The 17559-nt window shown below is 40.9% G+C and overlaps 1 long non-coding RNA gene across 2 annotated transcripts in view; it reads right to left on the bottom strand.

Moving 5' to 3' along the window:
* Nucleotides 1–17559, bottom strand: part of LOC122203589 — a 163402-nt gene that overhangs the window by 94162 nt on the left and 51681 nt on the right. For both annotated transcript variants that reach the window (XR_006195259.1, XR_006195258.1), the window contains exons 2-6: nt 14604–14746; nt 10871–10913; nt 4927–4979; nt 4067–4210; nt 2464–2601 (exon numbers count right to left, since the gene is read on the bottom strand). This is a non-coding gene — a long non-coding RNA (uncharacterized LOC122203589). The remainder of the gene's footprint in view (nt 1–2463; nt 2602–4066; nt 4211–4926; nt 4980–10870; nt 10914–14603; nt 14747–17559) is intronic.

Consider the following 17559-nt stretch of genomic DNA (forward strand, 5'->3'; position numbering starts at 1 on the left):
CTGTATTGTCACTGGTCAAAAATGGCCTTGTTCTCCCAGTCCCTCCATTTTCCAAATGAAAAAGGAAAGGAACCGATAAGCTTGAGCTCAATTTGTTCTGGCAATTATTGCAAAGTTCCTACTGTGAGGGAGGCCTTGCCCATTGGTGCGGAATGACACGCAGCCATCCAGGGTCCAGACAAAGGGAGACCCTGCTTTTCTCCAAGTGTATTCAGCCATGTATAGACATATTGGCTGAGATGCCTACCCATTCACATCTTAATGGGAAAAAGAGAGAGACAAGAGCCAGGGGGGTTGGGGGAGAAGGCGAATGAAAGATTATCAAGTGACACCAGACAACAAAATGTGAACTTGGCGAAGAGGAAGAAAGGAAACTATTTTGATCACAGGACAGTAAATCACTGATAAAATGTGGATATATATGTTTTAGTACTATCCAGCCAAATTATGCTTTTATCACACATAAAGGTTACTATAATGATACTGCAATGTGAAATTGAAGAAAGTTATGCTTAGAGGTTGGATTACATGAGTCTCTTGCTTCTTCTATTTTCTCTCTCCTCTTTCTCTCTCTCTCTCTCCCCCTCTCCCTCTCCCTCTCTCGCTCGCACATTAATTCAGCCAAATGAAACTGCTGGATGAAGTACCACCAAGATGCATTCTAAAGTGCAATTCCTCTGAAATAAGTATGTAGCTTTATTAGAAAACCAAAGTACCGGTCAAAAGGTGAAAAAAATGTATTATATTATGATGAAAAAGAGGTCATTTAAGAAAAGGCTGAAATAGCACTTCTTTTTGAAATGGCATATGGAGGCTTTTATAACACTCAAAAAAAGGTGACTTTTTCTTAATATTTGTCCTTATTCTCTGCTTATGAACAGAAAGAAAATGTTTGAAGATAAGGTCACTTTAAATTCTAGGCCACGGCACATGTTCCTCTCTGGGGCCGAATGCCCTCCTCTTTCCCCCTTTCAACTACATCTAATGATAATTGTTCTACCCATCCACCACTCCTGTCTACTAGAAAAACAGTTGACAAGAAATAATGTCAGAGTTGCGCCTGCGACATACCAGAAATCATTTCTCCCAGCAAAAGTCACTTATTTCAAAGAATAAGTAATGAAATGAGCAAGGGAAAATTAAGTTAATTTTAAAATCCGTTATTAGTTGCTTCTCTTTAGTCATAATGGAAATGGGGGGGGAGGAATTACAGATTCAATAACATGCATTTTTTCCATTACGGAGAATGGCTAATTCAATGGATGAGTCATTAGAGAAAGATCCCTCTGGCCTTGTGGAACTCCAGACAGAGAAACAAAAAGGAAAAAGTTTCAGATAGAAAATATACCATAAAATTGTTGGGAAAAGTGAACTACAACCCCCAAAGAAATTACCTCTTCTGGCAATTAAGAGCCCGTTTGTTAGAACATTAATAGCCCCAGGCAAACTAAACAAACCCGGTCCTGGCTGCCGGTAATGACAGATTTCTTAGGGAGTATTATTTAATTAACAATAATGTGAAAGAGCAGCTCGGCTGAGACACACTGCATGTACTTACTGGAAACACTGAGCAACGGTAGTGGAAAAGACGTGCAATGTGTTAGCCTTCCCATTATCTTTCTGAAATACGTAAGTCGCTGATAGGTGTTATACGTAAGTAGCCACTAGGTATTTTCAGCTGAGGCCAACATGTCCAAAAAACTTTAGCTCTTACTGTACAAGGCTGCTAATCGTCCTCTGCAGTTTGATTCCGTGAAGAAATCCCCCAGGGCCTCAAATGTTCAGGGACAGCATTCTTTGTCCTTCCCCCATCTAGACAAGGGCAACTGCCGCCCCCCTCCCCTGTGTACACCAGGCTCCCTCCCACCCCCACACATCATTTGCCGCTGATCACCTAACATAAGTGATGCCTTTTGTTCTCCTTCCCGTCCCAAGGAGCTGTGGTGTGGGGTGCGTTAGCAACTTGTGGCTGGCTGGGCCTTCCTCCCCCAGAGACGCCTTCCGACCCCATGGCACTGGCAGAGGGGGAAAGAAAGCTCTAGCCGGGAGCTGCCTTCTGCCCTCCAAGTTGCTGGACTGAATTCCCTACCTCCAACAGCCTCCTTCAGAGCTGATTATAATTTAAAGACCAATTTCAAACGGCAGAAGGAAGACCACTTTAAGGTGTTCTGACACAGAGTGGGAGCTGGCAGCGTGACGCGAACTCCACAACTAAAGTGACGAGCTCAGGAAAACGCAAAAATAGTGCGCTCCGAGGAAGAAGGAGAAAAGTAAGTTGTAAAACTTCATGCCGTCTGTGATTTCCATGACATAGCTTCACAAAATCTGGTTTAAATTTGGCCAGTGACACAGAAAGATTGTCTTGGGAAGTGAAAGTGTTGATTTAGTTCCTGTGGGAGCCAAACAAAGCGAGCTAAGATAGTAATTTTAAATTATTATCGGGTGGCTGTTAATTGTACTCACCAGGGTCCACTAAAATTCCTGCCAGCAGAAAATCTTTATCTTGACTTGATTTGTGATAAGCTTGGGAATGAACAGTCAGTTGTAGAACATGTTATTAAGCAAAACAAACTTCTGCCTGTGGCTTCTGAAAAGACAAATCTGAAAGTCCAACCAGTTAGCTCGTGCTTATGTTTGAGAGTGCATTACGACAGGGTATGTATAGACACCTAGCATCCACACTGGATTAAGATTGACTGCAGGAGCTAAAGATTTTGTTCGGATTCTTTTGAGTCCACAGTAACTATTCCTCAAGTCATATCAAAGGCATCTGATTAAATACATCTCCCAGCAGGATTTTAGCACAGGGCATGATGCTTTATTGTGTACAGTATAATCAGATTGATATCATATGGCATCAGCCAGTGAATGCCTTGTTTTGAAGCAACTTGTGGAAAGAGATTTTTATCCCTTTCTTTAATCCTAATTTGATACTATTAACCAATTCCATTATTTAAATGTACTATTAAGATTAAAATCAATTTGATTTATCAAAATGTATTTTCCATTAATAAGGCTTTCTTTTGAGCCTCCTCCCTTAACCTTCATTTAGTTTTGGTGCTTTGAAGAGAAACATTTACAAAATCTTTTTCCCTCATGTGGATTAAAGCATGTGGATTGCTTCTTGTTAAGCTATTCTTAGCCTTATGGTAGGAGAACAAAACCTTGTAGAGTTTATATGGGTTTCTTTGAATGTTTCTTTACTACATAGAAGAAACAAATGAAAGGGATTATAAGAGAAAGAAAGAATAAATTAAATTCTGCAAGAGATATATAAGAGCATTTTCCATTCCAAAGAAACCCAATTCCTTTACCGACACAGAGAAGGAATAGACAGGAATTTCAACTGCTAATGCAGTTTCCACTGGTAACATTTGAACATCTTTGTGGCACTGCTATATGGTATTTAAATATCAGAAAGGCAGAAAAGTGCCAGCATAAAAGCAAAGGAGACACACAATTTTTCCAGGCAGCAGGGCTAACAATCCTATCCTGCAACAAGTGTTACCAGAGATCAATCAGCGAGTTATTTATAAAAAAGGAAAAAAACTTTTTTTTTTAACAGTTACTTTAAAGCAAGTAAAAGTAGAAATAGCTAGTATCAAGCATCATCACCAACCAACTACACTTTAGAGAAAGACCACTAATTCTTTTCACTGCATGCTCACAAATTCACCATTTCTTCTAGGCGAACATGAGTGAAATGTTATAAATGCTTACTATGATGTAAAGTCAGCATTTGAAAACATCCCTGATTTGTGGGATTTGTAAAAGGCCTTAAGGCCCTTTGGTTCCATCCCCACCTCTGGCAGACCTACTCGAGTCTGTGAAAGCCTCTGTGCCTGCAGTGTCCTGCCCCTGCCTTCTCCCCCCGCCTGGAAAAGGGCAGACTTCTCAATTTCCATAAGCAATCTGTCCCAGCTCATAAGCTTCACTGTCTGGAAATCTTTGTTTAAATCTCTTCCTCTACTGATTAAGGCCATGTTCCCTGCTCCTGATTCCTAGGAGATCCCATCTTCAGTGGAAATGAGTTTCTAAAATGTGGATGTGGTTAATTAAGCAGCACCTTGACATTCTCTCCTCTAGCCTTAAAGCTGTCCTTTCCTTGGACACTGTAGGCTTCATCTTTAGAGCCTTGTGGACTCTGGTGAATCTGATCCAAGCTTCCAGCCTCACTCCACAGTCTCCTTCGGGTTGTCCCTGTCAGAAACTGAGAAAGTTCTGGTGAGGATCCTAGTCCCACCTGGTGGATCCTCAGAACCCTTCCCTGTTAATATTGCCATACAAGTGCCACAATTCTCACTGAAATGAGAATGCTACATTGCTGAATCTTTCACTTTTTGTTTAATTTCATTCAGTTCCAAGTTTTATTAAATTTCTGCTTGGTGCTGACACATGCTAATTCTGAAGACACAGGGGTGACAGCCGCTGCCCTCAGAGATTCATGGGCTAGTGGCGAAAGCAGACTGATGTGGGCTGTGCCAGTGAAATGGACAGAGTAGAGTGGTATGGGGGCACAAAAGACAGGCCTCATAATGAACAAATACTTCCTGGAAGAGAGGGTGCCAAACAAAGGGCCTGGAAAAAGCACTTTTGTTTGAACAAAATCATAAAGGTGTTAAACTATAGGGTCTGTAGTTTATTTTAATGGGCGAATGTGAGGGGAGAAGGGACAGGAAAAGAGGCTAGAATGGTAGAAGGAGTCAGATCATTTACGTCCTTGAGTACCTCCTCAAGAAGTTCAGATTTTATCAGTTAAGAAATGAGGAGCCATTAGAGATCTTTTAGCAGGTGAGTGACCTGGTAAGATCCCTCTGGCTAGTAAGAGAACAGATTAGAACAGGGACACCAGTTAGGAGGCTGCTACAGTGGTGAAAGCTTGAAAGTTTACTGGGGTAGTTGGAGAGGAGACAGAAGGAATCTTACCATAGCTTCTGGATTCCTACTTGGATGGCTGGAAGTGCCATTCGTTCCACAGACTGGAGTAAGCAGAGCAAGAGACCCAAGAGAGGAAACAATTAGGAGTCAAACTGGGAGGAAATGGTATCCACTATGACCTATCAATCTTATGTTTGTTCTTTGAGCTCTTACTTCCAGATATTACCAGATTTTATTTTATTCATTATTGTTCTGTTTATATTCTAATACTTCTTCAAAGAGCCACATGCCTAAAGCCAAGACACGTCCTTTTCCACCATCTCTTTAATTTGTTCCACTTTGGTAAAATCTCAGTGCTTAGTGATCATGACTTTAGATATCCTTACAATACAAATGAATATTAAACACTCTATACAGAACTTACTCCTTTAAAATACTACTTGTCATTGTACTAAAGTTGAGAATAATCAATTGATAACAATTCTCCAGCCACTCGGTACTAAGGAGTCAGAACCATATTTCCTTATTTGTTATGCCTGAGCAGGCATAATCAAAAGTTGTGTATGTATAGCTCATATAGATACACCCATCCTTTAGATACACCCATCTCTATCACAACATACATGGTAACTAGGCCATTCGAACAAGACCTGCTCTCTATATACATGTTTTTTGGTTTTGGTTTTGGTTTTCGGCTTTCTGTTTTGTTTTGTTTTGGGGTTTTTTTGTTTTTGAGAGAGAGAGAGACAGAGAGAGAGATCGAGCATACACACACAAGTATGTGTGCGCAAGCCAGGGAGGGACAAAAGGAGAGGGAGAAAGAGAATCTTAAGCAGGTTCCATCTCCAGAGAGGAGCCTGACGAGGGGCTCAATCTCACGACCGTGAGATCATGACTTAAGCCAAGATCAAGAGTCAGATATTTAACCGACTGAGCCACCCAGATGCCTGTGTATTAGATATGAATATGGATATGGATATGTTTAGTTAGACAAAGAATGACTTTCCCCCACCCCCTCCAAATCCTCTTCCAAATACAAAACCCTGCTTTTGCTTATCTGAGATCACAAAAGTTCTTCCACACTGACCTCAGTGGCCCTGGATGGCTTGTCTCATGTTCCAGGCATGGCAAAGTATATTTTCTAAAGGTGGTCACAATAATATGTCTCATCCCACAGGCTCTTCTGGAGCCTTGCCACTCCTCTTCAGGAGGTGGAGTCCAATTCCCTTCCCTCCAGAGTACGGACCTGGAAGTGGCTGATAACCAACAGAATGCAGCAGAAGTAAAGTTGAGAAGATTCTAAGGTTGGGCCATAAAAGATAATGCCTCTTCTGCTTTGAGAACAGACATCCTCACATGGGAGCCCTGACCACATTACATAGTCCAAATGCTCTCATGGAAGCCACCATGCCATTAGGAAACCCAAACTAGTCCATGTGGAAGACACGGACTTCACATGTGTGAAGAGTCAGAGATGCACCAACAGCCTCCAGCTGCACCAGACCCCTGTGTCCCAGTATAGCCACCATCTGACTGCAGATGCCTGAGAAACCCCATGCCAGAGCCATCCAGCCAAGATACATCCAAATCCCTGACTCACAGAAACCACAAAAATTAACAAAAACAACTGGTTGTAAGCTACTACATTTTGAGATGATTTGTTTCATAGTAATAGCTAGCCAGAACAGGAATTAGTGCCAAAATGATCCAGTGCAGGGTCAAACGATGAAGGGTCAGGGGATAAGATCTCCCTTACCTCATTATATGAGGCTATACTTGTGCCTTTTGATCTAGACCTAAGGCCAGTCGGTGACCCTGATGCCAAAACCAGACTGGACTCTGATGAGCCTGAAATGACCAAAAGATCCTAGACTGAGAACAGTTCTCATTCCTCATGACTCCACTGGTCACTTCCGGAACCCATGATGGATGGCTCTTTGGACCAGTTTTGCTTGGGCCATTTGGGAATCTCCTTTTTTATATATCCCCTGTTAACATGGTAAAATGTCCCTAAGAACACAAACTTAGTATATATTCAATGATTCTATCAGAGGCTAATTGGATCAGATTTGGGGGGAGCAGAAGGAGTTCATTCAAGAGTTCAAATTAAGACCATCTCACACATTTGCTTGGAAGGTAGTTCCATTACTGAGCAGAGAACACTACCAAAGAACCATCAGGGGATAAACTAGCCCAGAAAAATGAGGATGCTGAATCAATCTCCACCCCAAGATCATATCACTATCATGTAATTAGAGGGAGGTTGCTGCTGCAGCCTGCAGATCAAATAACCACTCCTGTCACATGCACGTGGCTATGTGTGCAAGGCTGGGCATGGTCTGTTGAGGACAGCCAAGGCACGGCAGTATCGAGGAGGAGTACAGAATACTGAAGCTCAGGCTTAAAGACAATGCCTTCTGTAACTACCTTCTATGAAGGTAACTGAGATCTATACATAATGGACAATACCAGTCTTGGATCAGCTAATTCTAACATAACTTGACTCACGGTATTAATTCATTTTGAGGTATTTCTGGAGTAGATTTCCCACTTTCTGATAAAATTATGAAATGTCCAAATTCTGTTTCTCCAATTGAAGCACACATGGCAACATTGTGTTAAGCAGGTGACAATAAATGCTGTTTCTGAGAACTTTTTATTTTTTTGGTTTAAGTTTATTATTTTGAGAGAGAGAGAGAGAGCACAAGTTGGAGAGGGGTAGAGAGCGAGGGAGAGAGAATCCCAAGCACTGGCAGCGCATACCCCAATGTGGGGCTCGAACTCACAAACCATAAGATCAAGACCTGAGCCGAAGTCAGATGCTTAACTGACTAAGTCACCCACGCGCCCCTTGAGAACAGCTTTAATACCAATTCTCGATTGTCCTTCAAAGACAGAGTTGCATGATAACCCTTTGCGTGGATATATCCTAGTTTTCAAAATCATCTATTGTTAGAAATCTGGATGAATCTCACTTTCTGCTACAGTAGAAATATCATAATAAATACAAATATATTTAAATTCAAATAAAATGTGTATCATAATTATTTCCTTAGGATCAATTACGTATTCATTTTAAAGACATGACACATATTGCAAAACTGCTTTCAAAAAAACTTTTGTCAACTTACACTTCTATCTGAAGTATATTTTCAATATGTCTAGTTTCTCACATTCCCAGCAACATTGGTTAGCTTGTTTTTTAATGTTTTCCAAGTTAATAGGCTGAAAATAACTCATTTTCCTCAGCTAACTGTAAAAGTAAAATGTTTCTCATATATTATAGGTCATTTTATTTGCTGTTTTATGAATTTCTCTTGTTGTCATTTGATCATTTTCTACTGGAATGATTATCATTTTTAACAATGAACATAAAGACTCTTTAATATGTTAAGGATAATAAGTCTGTGTTTTCTCATGCATGTTGCCTAATTTTTATATTAAATATACAACAATTTCTAATAATTTAGTTCACTCTATTAACATTTTCCTTCACGACCTTAGCTAATCCTTTGGAAGGCTTCTTCAACCCAGTATTCTAAAAGCAATATTCACCTATATCTTCTCTTAGTATTTTTTGTTTTTTTTAATGTGTTCTATGAACCTGCGTGGTTTAATTTTTCCCATTTGACTGTCCAGTGAATGAAGAGTGGACGGTGGACGGTGGATGGTGAAGGACAGGACATAGCTTTTCCAACCACAATTAACCAACTTACTTAAGAAGTCTGCCTTGCCAGACATATAATATAGATTAATATGGAGCCTAGAAAAGAGGATATAGTAGTAAAGACAAGGAAAAAGATGAGGGAGGCAGAGTCTAGCAATTTCACCCTGAAAAAGCTCCAGAACTCCTAGTGCCCAGAAGAGCAGAGCTCTGAAAAATCCTGTACTAAAGGATTTCCACTTCTGTGATCCTATGAAACCACAATTAAAAGGTACCAGAAATATAATAGTTGCAAGTTTTGGTTGGGGGAGAAACGCACTTACACCTAAGTGCTAATAATGTAAGTACTAATAACCTTCATAGTTAGAAGATGCATTCTGATATCAGAAATACTTAAAGGTTTTTTTTTAAGTCCTAAAAAATACAAAATATATCCATAAGATCTGTTTGGATGCTTTCTTTTCTATTCAATATCTATTTTGCTTATTAATGCTTTTAAATTTTTAATCAGTTTTTATTTTATTAAAAGTAAACTATTTTCATTGGTCAAAAACAAAACAAGATGGCACTGGAAGGCTAATGATAAAAGAAAAAGCAGTTCCTTGCCCCAATCCCAAAACCCAATCCCCAAACGCAACCCCAGAAGCTGTTTCTTCAAATACTTGCCCATGTATTTCTAAGTGATATGCTTACACAGGTATTTCCTGAAAGATCTATTTTACATATCAGCACCTGACTTCCCAGTAGAATAGGTGAGAATTTAGTTCTCTTTAAACATATTCCTGGGGCACCTGGGTGGCTCAGTTGGTTGAGGGTCCAACTCTTGATTTCAGCTCAAGTCATGATCTCATGGTTTGTAGGTTTGAGCCCCATGTCAGGCTCCGCACTGCCAGTGCAGAGGCTTGCTTGGGATCCTTTCTCTCTCTCTCTGCCTCTCCCCTGCTCATGCTCTCTCTTTCTCTCGCTCTTGAAATAAATATATAAACTTTAAATAAAAAGCATTTAAATACAATAAAAATAAATAAAAGTAAGTATATTCCCACCCATTCTCCTCTCCCTCACCTTCTTAACACAGTTCTATTTCAATTTCCATTAAAAGAATAGTCAATATTTACCTTATTATGAATGAATGTTGTTTCCTATCAAGTTGTACATTAAGATTCTAATTCCTTCTTTCTAGAACAGTTTTGTTTTTCTGGATTAAAAACTGCCTAACATTTTCTTTTCCCTTCTTCTTTATGTGCATGTCACTTTTTTCAAATGTTCCTAAGATCTGTCTCCTGCCCATCAACAATTTTTCCAAATACTTCAAGAATTTCTCAAACCCTCTAATACCAGTTTCATTTTTTCCCCTGGTACCCTCCCTCTCCTGGCCTGGCTTCTGTGTCTAGACCTAGGATACACCTGTTAATTAGGGCTTCTCCTTGTTAGTCCCCTATGTTGGATCTCTTTTCTCTGGAATCCCGTATCTTTTTCTTAATTTCCTCTATCATTTTGCTAAAATGCATTAAATTTCTCAATGGTAAGACTCAGTTCTAAAAGACAGTGAAGAAATTTTCATCATAGACCTCTATGCACAGCCAAACTAGATACAATAAAAACATTTTGAAAGGAAATGTAAATACAGCGAAGACTGGACTACTAGAGACTCTAGGTTCAAGAAAGAGGCGACTGTCAAACCAACAGGTAGGGGATGACCTTGAAAAGAATTAGAGAATAAAGATCTTCTCATATCAGCCCCTTTCCCCCAAAATAAAGAGGTTAAAAAGCCAAACCACCAGAGATAACTTCGTGGTCATATCCCTTTAACCAGATAACTAAAAAACATCCCAGAATTTTAGGTCACCATAATTTTTCAAACCCCAATTCCCTCATAAGGTTTCTGAGCATCTCTACAAAGAATTCCTTAACTTTGCATTACAACAAATGATGCCAAGGTCTAGAGCACTTCTGACGTGTCAGGGCTTACTGTATTTGCTCTCCAAGAACAAAAATATCATGCATAAAAACTCACTGTTTTCTGGACTTTTCTGCCTTTATACTGTTTGGTTATGCATGCCTCTTAATACATTGGTGTAAGAATAGATATTAAGATAAGTATGAAGAACTATTAATTAAAAGACTGAAAGCAGAAAGAATAATAATACCAAACTGTTAAATACTTGTTTACAGCTTTTAAAAAACCACATCAGCATCAGTTAATATTTACTCAACACCTGGGATGTGTCAAATACTGCACTAGGCATCAAGTATCTAGGGATAAAAGACATTACCTGTATCTTCAAGGAGCTTTCAACATGGGGAAGGGAGAGGCAAGTAAATAATTACCAGACTGAATAATGAAGAGCCAACAGGAGATGCATGAGGCACTCTGAGAAGAGATGAGATGGGAAACACAGAGGAAGTTTTAAAAAATAAAATAAAAATAGAACTTAATCTATAGTATTAGATCGTGATAATCTTTGACAACCCTTTAAACCCCTTAAAAAAGATATTTGAGCCTCAAAAAGGTTAAGCAAACACCCAGCACCACCCATTGAGAGGCTGAGCTAGAAAGAGTCTTTAGCCAAGATGTCCACAGAGTCCAAATTATTCATCATTTTCCAAAAGAGAGGGAGGTTTTGTATTAGAAGAGAAGTTTCTCTTTTCCTTTAACAGAATAAATAATAAACATCAGTGAGATTTTGTTTTCTTTTGTTCTGTAAGTTTCTCCTTCCCTTGAGCAGAGTAGCCAGTTGGCCTTTTTGCATACATTCCTTCCACACTGGAGAAATGAAAGATACAATACACATGACTCCAATGTGACAGTGGATATTACGTAAAGGGAACAATGTCTGGGAGCTGACAGGTCAAAAAGTCCCTAGCTGAGATGAAGCTTCAGATCAGTTTCACCAAGTCGGCCACAGGAAGCCACTTGGAGCAGGCCTCAACCTGGGTCATGAGCAGGGGGCTGGATGCAGGGTGAGCTCTGGAAGCAGCGAGAAGCACTCTAAAGGAGAGGAAGGAGCTCACGTTCTTTATGCCCAAAGCTGCTTTGAAGTTTTGGACTAAAAAGAGAAGGAAAGTTCTTCCTGTTTAAATAACCAGGCATAGAAGGATGAATTTTTTATCCCTAAATCTAAAGCCAATTTTATTACCTTGCCTCTAACGAATGCCTCCTCCCAACTTCCAGCTGTAGCCGAAGCACAGAAGTTTCCTGCCATTGGTTCAGACCCCCTCCCCGCCCCGTTCCCCACCCCCATACCCACATTCCTTCACATCCATTCAGTGTACAAGCGATGGAGACTCTGCCTCCTCAATGGTTTGGACTCCTCACCAATCCTTTTCTGACCCGGGATTCCTGGTTGAAGTTCTCCTCGCAGGTTTCCCTGGACTCTCAACCGCCTGGCCCACGGGCCCCCCCACACTCAGTGACCCCACTAAACAGTGACCGGAGTGGCCCGCCTGCACACTCAGAAACCTTTCATCGCTCACTGTGAACAACTACAGATACTCAAAACACTTCGGCCCAGCAATGTCCACAGCTCCTAGCTACTGGTTTCTGCCTTGTCTCTCCTGCTCATCTCTCATCAGCTCTTGAATGGGCCCCATTCTCCATGCAAATTCAAGTGTTCTTCTCCTGCCGGGCCTCCGCACCCTGCGTCCGCACCTTGCCACTTGCATTTTCTTTCACTTGGAATGCCCTCCTCTCTTTCCTTCAAGGTCTAGTTCACATGCTACCTTAAACTTTTCCTCACTGACGCACATCATTTCCCCCTCCCCTGCCCTGGCCTAGCGCTGTTTCCAGGGCTCTGGCGGGCCTTCTCACAAACAGATCTGTGTCACAGTCAGTCATGCACAAAGCGCGTGCGACAGCCGCTCCTGAGAAGAACCCAGGTGCATCCGTTCACGCTCTCCGTCGCACTTGCCAAGAGCTGCGGTGTCAACACTCTCGCCATGACCAGTTTAAGGAGCTGCAAAGGGATGTGCAAACCAGCTCTTGTGAGAGCAGGTGGGAGCCTACGAGCCATCCCAGCACAATGCTCTGTCTCTGTGTAAAACAGGAAAAGAATACCTTTTTGTGGAATTCTTGCAAAGACCAAATGGTAAAGTGAAGGTAAAGGACTTAACACAGGCTGGCATAAAGTGAACACTCCACGCTAATACTTCTGCTGTTCCTGCTTCTGTTATTCCTGCTGCTACAACACTGTCATCCCTGTCACTAGCGATGCTGTCACGCCTACGCCCACTCCTACCACTATTTCTACCACCAGCATTAACGGCAGTATCTCCCCTACTAAACTGTAAACTCCTTGAAGGAGGGAAAAAGAACATTTATTAAGCACCTACTGTTTTTCAAACACAAGGCTTTGACCATCTGCCAAATACTGTGCTAAGAGCTTTGCATGTATTTTCTCGCTTAATGCTGCCAATCACCCTCTAAGAGTCTACAATGATCTCCAGTTTGTAGACGACAGACAGACTGAAAAAGTTTAAGCCACTTGCTCAAGACCACACAGATCAGAAGTAGTAGGGCTAAAACTGAAACTCCGTTCTGTCTGGCTTCACAAACCACTATCGACTAAGCACATTTGAGGATCCAATATTTACCAAACTGAGAAATTAAGTCTTAACTTTGGCACACTGACTTCTGCCAAAAACTCTTCTTCCTATGGATTAATCTTTATAGTTCAGGAAAGACTGTGGTCCAGGAAAGAACTGTCCTGTTTTCCTAAAGTTCTGTACAAAAGCGAAGTTATAAGAGAAAATACTAAGCAGCAATTATCTGCAACTTCTTTCAAAGAACTTTAGCCGAAGAATTACATTTCAAACACATGCTTTCTTTAAAATGAACAAGCACAAATTAAAGCAATTATAAAGGCCACATAAGGCTACAAATTAGTGAGCATGTGAGACAACTCTGAAAAATCAAAATTGATCATTCTTGTCTAACAGTAGTCAAAAAAATTGCCCGTGGACTGAACTGTACTTTCATTAGCTTGATTAAAAGTGAAAACTGGAGGAAGCATAAAGTAGGTCAAAAACTTCCTGACTCCTTTAGGATTAAAACATGGACTAGATACTAAGTATGCGTGAAAGGAACTCGCAAGAATCCATTTGCCATTCTTGGAAGATACAGAAAGAAAAGACAGGGCAACCTCAAATGGAAAACTGATTCTAATGGGAACGAAAGCAAGGAGGAATTGGGCAGGAACTCTTGTGAAAGGACTTCTAAAGTGTATATGCCTTTTTTGTGACCCGAGCTAGGGAGTTTACAGCTAGGGACATCAGCAGATACCCGGGATGCACACAGCGGGATTTATTATGGGCCTCATCAGGTTTTTCAAAGCCAGTTTCTAATTACATAATTCATGCCTTCTCCCATTTTTTTGTTCTACTCTTCTCACCCACACATGGGGACACACACACACACACACACACACACACACACACACACCCTCATATAAAACCAGATACTGTTCCTAAACTCTTCGGTTCAGCTACCCTGTGCCTCCCCCTCAGCCACGTCAGCCCCATGCTTCCATTTTTGAACTTCTTAAAAGCACTCCCTCTCATAAACCAGTCTGGTTGTGGGGAAGAAAATGAGAGTAGAAAGAACCAGCGGTGAGAAAAGGAAGATGTCAGAGGCGATAACAGCTTGAGTGAACACTGTAACTGCTGAACCGTTAGGTTCGGGATTTCCAGTTTCTGAGGAACTTGGAGAAATGGGAATTCATCGAGATACACGTCAGCGAAGTTAGAACAAGCAAGAGTGATAACCACCTTCTCTAAGAAGTATCCATGGAAATTAAAGTATTCTTTGTTTTTCTACTTCTGGTCTATTAAAAAAAACAAAGGTCTACCAAAATTCCTCAATTCTAGACACACCATCAATCTATTAACAGCCTCTTGGAGCGGTAAAGGAAGGAAACATGACCACATTAAATGTATACACTGACACTAAGCCGTATCTGTTTCAGAAATGCTAACTTTGGGGATGGGGACAGTGTCACGAGGAAAGTCAGGCATGGAGTAGCAGAATAGAAGTGAGAACGCAACCCAAATCCGGGAAATCTAGTACCTGGACAACCTCTTCTGGCTGTGCTGAGGGTCGATCGCCTCCGGAGATGGGTAGCTTTGTGGAAGCTGGTATGCTGATGGCCACAAGAGAGGGAGGAATCTTCTATCATTCAAGACTGCCCAGGAAGAAACAAGATGGCACGTCTGTAGCAAATAAAAAAGACTTCTGGTCAGAGAAGTGTCTCATCTTTCAGCACACAAAACCACAGTACACACCTTCTCCAAAACACATCCCCAGTGGTAGACTTTGGTCTGTAGCACACACACACACACCCAGATTCAGGAATGCTACAAGTTCATTGACACAAGCAATGGAAGTAATTTCTTTACAGAATTCCACAACGGGAATCTTGCTGTTTGTGAACTGTACATATTCAAAGATATCATCATCATATGAATTTTTCACTCCAATTTATACTCACAACCACCTGCTCTGTTCTCTCTGGGTCCTATATCCTATTCTGAAGAATTGTGACTCCTATAAAGTACAGTATTTTTGCTCATATTTCTCAAGCGAGACACCTGATTGAGGCAGGATGGCATTGTGACACTGAGATGCGTTTCGATTCAATGTCGATGCACGTCATAGTACACTGTCACAGCTCACTGTAATATTTAGGATCTTCACAGGTTTCTTTTTTTTCTTTTTAAGTACATTTTTAAGGCTCTTTCCTTAAAAGCGATAGCTTAAGAAGTTTAGTTCCCCAAAACCACAATATCATCATCTATGTTTACCTCTTAAAGGCATGAGGCTACGTTAGAAAATTAAAACACCTTCCCTTTATAGAAAGAGTCTGTGGCAGAGGCAAGTGACTTTCTGCTTCTACAGAGATGTCATTTGAGCTTTACTGAGTAGTACTTCCATTAACCATGAAAGGCTCAGGAAAACTGGAATAATGAAGAAAGACATCAGAGGGAGACCATAAAAGCCCAGTTCACTTCAAGGAGAAAGCAGTAACCATCCCTTCCCCCTCCATCTTAAATATCACAACGAATTTAAGTAATGAAATAAACAATTCACCAAGAGCACACTTTATCTACAACTTTAATTTCTTCCTACTGTGTTCATTACCAAGCTGTTTGCTTTCTTCAGGCAGGATGGGGGAAAAACTTTTAAAAGACTCATTTAACACAGAAGTCAATTTCCACTAATGTATTCTCGGTGTGGCATATGTGGTCTTCCAAAGCAAATCCATACATACAAATATACATATATTAGTCTCTTCCTTTATACGAACAACAGAAATCAGCCCACCTTCAAACATGCCATTGCTGTTATTATCCCGTAGGAAAAACATGAACAGGAGAACCGTATTTTTTATAAAAAGTGAAAATGGGTTAGTATTTCTGATAGAACCGATTTCCCTTCACGTGTATAAACAGCCCTAATTATGAAAAGATAATGGAACTTTTGTATAACCCAGACTGTACTTTCTGAAAAGTTAGGCAGGGAGTATTTTTCATGTATTCTGCCCCCGAGGAAGCAGGAATAAAGTGCTTTCCATCAACTGCAGCTATCGAGTTGTTTAACACAAAAGAGTTTACAGGCACAGCGGGCTTTGATATTTCATGTCTGTGACGGGGAGCGTGAGAGGGGCACCCGGACCACCAGAGCTTTCACAGGACCACCGAGGGGGCTCCACAGGTCCTCAACATCCACCCTCGGCCGTGTTCGGCAAAAGGGAAGAACGTGAGGCCTTTGCACTCGTGTGTAGGAGGCCAAAGTGGGCAGGAGAGACAGATGAAAGCTGAGGCAGCTGAACCGCCTACAAAATATTCATCACAAAGATTCCAAAGAACACCTTTTTTTTTTCTCTCCTTGAGCTCTTCAGAGCACACGGAGGGAAAGACAGGGGGGGGTTAACTGGCAAGAATGTATGCATGCGTAGTCTGTAAGAGATGAGAAAATATAAGGGACAGTATTTAAAATCCCTCAAAATTTCCTCAAATCTCATTCTGTCCAGAAAATTCAGCCAGTCCAAGCAGGCAAGGGGGCATCTACAAACCCCACACACAAACGCGTATGCACTTGGGCACTTAGAATTCAAAAGCAAGATGTTAAAACTAGCCAGAGAAAATACAAAATCGTCAAAAATAATGCTTAGGCAAAATGTATACATGTGAAACACAGATATTAAAGGAAATATATTAAATAAAGTGTGTGTGTGTGTATATGTGTGTGTGTATGTGTGTGTGTGTGCGCGTGTATGTGTGTATTGAGTTTAGTCTAACTTTGATAAATGCAATCCCAGAAAAGAATTTTTCTCTGTTCTACAGAATTTTCAAATAGCTAGCTGGTCCTTCATTAGGCTCCCTTATATGGAAAAAAAAATAATGTTGTTTATTAGAGAATTAGGCTGGGTCAGAATCTACTACCCCATAGCACTTATCCCAGATATAGAAATCTGAAATAATATATATACATTAAGTCCTTTCAAAATTATAGTCCAAAAAGTGCCCATGAAATATGGTTCAGGCTCAGTTTCGTCGTTTTTACACACTTGGTCGTTCAAATGTCAGCTGGCTCCCCAGCCATTTACAGAGTACGTTCGCCTACATTCTCTCAGCTGATAGATCCTCAGGGTAGTCCTGTGGAGTAGGTACAATTATGCCTCCCTACTTAATAGGAGGAACGGAAGTTTACAGAGTGAATAAGTCAGAGGTAATGAAAATACCACCAGGGGCTGAAGTATCGGACGCTTAATCTAGTGCTCTCTGGGGAAGTTACACATGGGTTTGTGCTTCACAACACATGGAATAATCCCCTCGTGATGACGCATCACAGTGTTCTGGCGATAGCTTTTTGGGGTCATGCCCTTTGGTCCATCTTTTAAGCCCCTAAAACAGCATAGCTGTTTCTCACCAATCTTTGTTCATTAATCCATCTCCTCGGGTTAAGACTCCTTCTTCCAGAACAAGACTCCTTCTTCCCTGGAACTGGGTTTCTGCCTATCTGT

Source organism: Panthera leo, chromosome D3 (assembly GCF_018350215.1).
Source record: "Panthera leo isolate Ple1 chromosome D3, P.leo_Ple1_pat1.1, whole genome shotgun sequence".
NCBI classification, from domain to species: Eukaryota; Metazoa; Chordata; class Mammalia; order Carnivora; family Felidae; genus Panthera; species Panthera leo.